Here is a 5,930-nt window from a genome sequence, read left to right as displayed (position 1 = left end):
CTCTAACAAGTGTCGTGCAAATCTTATTCATAATAGTAATAAGAGTTGTTACATATTTCTACAATACACATCCTAGGTTGTCTAAGATAGTCCTTCAACTTATACAAGTGTTTTGTTACATATTTTTACGATACACATCCTTTGTTGTGTAAAATAGTCCTACAACACAAGCAAGAGTTGTGTTAGGCTTTCAAAAAAAAATCGAAAGAGAATCACAACTTTGCCAAAATATTGTCGAACCATGAATCGCATCACCCTTTACAACTCTTAGTCAAGTATTGTAGAAAAGCTTGGACTTTCTACAATACCCCCATCCACAATGCATAAAATAGAGTTGTCGTAGGGGTACTACAACGTTAATACAGTGTCGCCAATGATGATTTTTCCCGTAGTGGTCTATGGTTGGGAAGTATGAAGTTCCCTTACCGTAAACATTACTGAAACTGTTTTTTGCAAAAATAAGTGATGGGTTTTCTTAGTTTTTTCTTTTTATGATCGTCATTTTCATCATGACGGAGAAGAAGAAGAAAAGAGAAAGAAGAATAATAGGTTTTTTTGTTTATGATCATCATGATTTATGAATGAAAAGAGAATGAGAAGATAATAGATTTAGTTTTTTGTATATGATCATCATCTTCATCATGATTTATGAATGAAAAGAGAAGGAAAAGATAATAAATTTAATTTTATTATTCATGGAGGGTATTTTAGCCACTACAAAAAATAGTTAAATATGGCGTTTTGTTGATTACTATTTCATAATTCGATTTTTTCATCTTGTGAACCCTCAAAATCAAATGTTTGGAACCCTATAATAGGTTTCTTTAATAAACAGAGCCATCTACATTTTTAAAATAAAACAGTGACGTGTGCAAATTTTAAAAATCAGATAGTGCCTGTAGACGTGCCTATAGAAAATTGTTAACCTATGAAATTTCATACATATAGTTTATGCTTTTGTACTTGAAATATAAGCAAAAAAGAAATTTAATAGTATCTTTCTAGCGCGAACAAGGTTTCCACGAGCTTTCAAACATGCATTTAGTGTTAATCAGACTAACGCATGTAGGGTACGGTTAGAAAATCTAAACACTTGAATATTTAAACTAAGGGTGCATACAGTACGGTTCGGCTCGGTTCCTGCCCAGGCCGAGTACCTGTACCTCCCTAGGTTCGGTTTCAAAATTTTGGACCGGTATCTGTATCTTGTACCTCGGTTCCGGTACCATTCGGTACACGTACGGTACCGGGTACGGTTCCGGTACCAATCGGTACTTTCTGTCAGAATTCAAAGACAGATTTTCCTGTCATTTTTCCAGACAAATTGAATTCTAGGTTGAAATGTTAGAAAGAAAACACACAACAATAGTCTCACACGACATTCATAAAGTGCAAGAACATACTTTCAGATTCAGCTACCAAAAAACATTCAGTATTAATGTGTTCTTTCGGACTTACAAATTTGAAATAGCCTGATTCAATTTCACTATAACTCAACTCATACTAGATAGAAAAAGAGTCAACCCAAACAAGAAAAATTCTGGATCTATCGATTGGATCCGCTAGCTTTCTTCGCTTACTGGTTTTGATGATATCAGAATCACCTGGAGAACAGAACGGAAAAGAAAAAGAAGTGTCAGGCAAAAGAAGAAGATTCAGTAAACATATGAAGGCAAAAGAAGAAGATTCAGTAAACATATGAAGACAAATGATATTTCCATCTCACCTGGATCAATGATACTAAGGCATGAAACACGATAGTATCGTCCACAAGCTGTTCCCAAGTCGACATTGTCTGAAACAAACGACAAGGATTCATCAGCATGAAAGATAACTATCAACTCCGAGACAATTACGACACCGCCAACCAGAAAGAAAAATACATGGAGCCATTATCAGCTAATTCCAGATGACAAAAGAAATCGGTTAAGATGGAACATCTACTTTATCCAAACAATTCATGTCCATCAAAATGGTACAATCCAAAATACTCAACAGGAGTTATAGCAACAGGAGTTACAGGACTAGAAAAAGTTGTGCATGCCAGATCAATAATATGGCTGGAAACTAACAACAACCTACAATGATACACCTTGGGAATGAACGCAACATGTACATCTGCTAAACAATGTATGGTTACAGGGCAAAAGATTGATTGTTGCAAAACGCAAATAAGTCGCAATACTACTGATTCACAACATGTTTCTCAAGAAAACAAAGCTTAGCTGTTTAAATGCAACAACAATCCAAAACCCTAGAATTGGTCATGCAAATCATTATGTTATAAACTTATAATCAAACTAATGAAGCTCAAATTAAATGATACAGATGACAGATCTATATTGCATCTTACCTAATCAAATGATTAAGGAATCAGAAGATTCAGAACAAATAGATCGAGATTTCGGGTACCCAATTCACTCCTCAGTCTAAATTTAACTGAACACACACAAAAGGAAGATAATAATCAAAATCAAAATTAAAAAAAATAATAAAAAAATCACAGATTCACAATAATAATCATAATCAAAGAAATTTTGGTTACCTGTTATAGACTTCTAGTTAACTTATTGAATTAATCAAACAAACAGTGATGGATTTGGTGTTGTTTAACGTGTGTTCTTATGAACACAGTGATGGAGGAGGAGACTCAGGACAGGAGAGCGGCGAAGAAGAAGAAGGAAAAAGAAAATGAATCACTTCTGTTTCTAACCCTAACTTCATTCCTATATATACTAGATATCTACCACCGTTAGATTAGATAGAAATTAAATCTAACGATCACAAATGATCAGTACACTCGGTACAGTTCGGCACGGGATATGGGTAGGGCCGAGTACCTGTACCTCCCTAGCCTCGGTTCCTATTTTTTGAACCGGTATCTGTACCCCCTTCCTCGATTCGGGACAAAAACAGATACGGTTCCACCGGTTCCGGAACGGTCCGGCTCGATTCCTGTGCACCCTTAATTTAAACAAATATTTCCATCAAGTTTTATAAACATGACTAGGCGGCTGGCATCTCCCCTATTCACACATCACGCTTCATGCTTTACAAATATGTGTCAGTGGCTAGAATTCTATTTATTTTTAACCAAACAGCTGTAATATGAAAATAGATGAGATCAAAGTCAGGATACCGAGGTGTGGTGTTTTAGAGTGATAGCAGTCGCGTTGCTTTTCAGTCTTGTACACGTTTCTTTTTGCACTGAACTAATAACTGTTGCATAATTAGTAGCAAGTGTGCTCGCGCCACATACGTTGGCAAACGATGCCGCTTGCAAATCAACACTTGATCGTCCCTTCGCTCGTAGAAGAGCGCGTTCATATAGATTCCCATCTTGGTTTAGCGTCCGTATGAACCATATACTAGCAACTTATTGCAGTTTTCAGTCGAACACTGAACGAGCGTAGAACTGTTGATCGGGGTTACTAGCATCTCCCTTTTTCTTTACCGCAATTCCTGCCGATTGGTCAAGGCCGAAAGATAAGAGAGGATTAAAACAATAAAGAACGAACCTAAACTCCGATTAAGTCAAAAAATACAGATGAAAGTAAATCAAAAATAACTTGTTGGGTGGTAAAATTAAGCAAAGATAGAACTTATCTCTATAATCGCCATCTGTTATTCCTTAGTGTTGTGGACATTTGCCACTTAAATCGTCTTGCTTCTCTGCTGATTGATTGAGCGCGTGAAAGGGAGGGGGGCGAGAGAGGTGAACGTAAGCAGTAGTGGTGGTATGGTGTGGCTGGAGGGGGAGAGAAGTGGCGCTGATGCAGTTGAGCGATGCTGATGCAGTGAAGCGGCGGCTATTTACCTCTAGTTTTATTAGTAATATGGATGGTCTTGGACGTGGAAATTGAGAAATGAGTATGGTGTAGCAAGATAAGACGCGGAGGAAAACACGGGTAAAGAGTGAGGACGCTGCTAAAAAGGAAGGACGCCGAAAGAATGAATAACGAGCAGCCGTTTTAAGTGGAGAAATGAAAGGGACGCGGATAGAAAAAGAAATGGTGTGGAAATTAGGCAGTTATGCTGGAGACGAACCTCCAAGTGTGATCGCCAAACGTTGAGGGGTGAATATCATTTTGATTTTACAAGTCCTAGCCACAACACAACCAGTTCCCAAGAGGAGAGAGAGAAAGACCCCCCTTCCCTCCTACTATGTGGCTTCTTTTATAGAATTTTCCAAAAGCCTTTCCTCTTATCACATCATGCCACATGTCCTAAACCTCCTAAATTACCACTAGTGCCACTCCTTCTCTGCTACAACATTCCTTTTTTTCCATTAATTCCCTCCTCATCGTTTCCATCTTATGGATACCTTTTAGTGGACTTGGTCCTTAGTCCCCAAGTCCCCATGTTTCATGTTGGGTTTGCCTCCCTTTTGGGGGCACCCTAGTCCGGCTAAGGGGTGATATTTTTCATGTATCAACAACCAGAATTCCATTCTGATTAAATAATACGGGCGCGACGTATCAACGAATGGTGGAGAAATATTTGCAAAATGGGTACACATGATGTTAGAAGTTTATGTAGACAACATGCTGGTAAAAAGCAGAAAGACGATCGATCATGTGGGAGACTTAAAAAAATTATTTGAGCAAATGCGACAATTCAGAATGAAGATAAATCCAACAAAATGTATTTTTATAGTCGCATCAGGGACAATCTTAGACTATATTTGTATCAAAAGAAGATATAGAAGTGGATCATGCCCACATATGGCATCACCTGCAATGATAAAGGATGTGCAAAAATTAAATGGTTTGGTTGCATCGTTAGGGCGATTCATCTCGTACTTTCCAGAAAAGTGCAAGCTTTTTTTCAACATTTTAAGAAAATAAACCAAGTTCGAGTGGACCCAGGAGTGTGAACAGGCGCTGCAGAATATCAAGGATCATAGGACAAAATTTATCCATTTTACAAAAACCTGAACCAGACGAGGAATTATTAATATATCATCGCGTCAACACCACATGCTTTGAGCGCGGTATTATTTCGCCTGGATGAAGGGTCAAAAAAGACCATCTACTACATAAGAAAAACTTACAGGTCGACAGAAAGAAACAACACAAAAATTGAAAAACTCATTCTAGCATTAGTAAACGCAACTCAGAAGCTCCGCACTTACTTCCAGGCACATAAGATAAGGATCCTAACCAAAAATCCAGTCGAGTCTATGCTAAAGAACTCCAACAGAGTAGGAAGGTGGAGAGATGGAACACACAGATTGAACAATTTGGAGTAAAATATGAAATCCTAGCTGAAAAAGCGGGGGTCTAACAACCACACCCAATATTTCGCTTAACAATCTGTATGGACAAACTCCAATATACTTTTAAGAGAATCAACTAGACAGTCATACTCAATCTTAATAAAAGTATATCAAAGAGTTATATCTCACCTTCTCGATTCAATACTTACTCAAGCAAATAGAAATATGCGAGTCTAATTGAATACAAGAGAAATCACTTGAATGGTACCAAAGACCAATGTTCAAGGATCAATCAATTTCAATCAACAACCAAAGGTTGGATTTCCCAATTGATCGATTAAACGCACAACCTGTGATATTTCAATTATATAACAAAATATAATGCGGAAAAGTAATAACACAGACACCAGAAGTTTTGTTAACGAGGAAACCGCAAATGCAGGAAAAACCCGAGACCTAGTCCAGATTTAACACACACTGTATTAAGACGCTACAGACATTAGCCTGCTACAAACTAACTTCGGTCTGGACTGTAGTTGAACCCCAATCAGTCTCACTGATCCAAGGTATAGTGACGCTCCTTACGTCTCCGATCCCAGCAGGATACTACACACTTGATTCCCTTATCTGATCTCACCCAAAACTAAGAGTTGCTACGACCCAAAGTCACATACTTTAATAAACAAATCTGTATCACACAGAAAAGTCTACG

The sequence above is a fragment of the Papaver somniferum genome, chromosome 2, assembly GCF_003573695.1.
Source record: "Papaver somniferum cultivar HN1 chromosome 2, ASM357369v1, whole genome shotgun sequence".
In the NCBI taxonomy this organism is placed as follows: Eukaryota; Viridiplantae; Streptophyta; class Magnoliopsida; order Ranunculales; family Papaveraceae; genus Papaver; species Papaver somniferum.
This window is presented reverse-complemented; position numbering follows the sequence as displayed.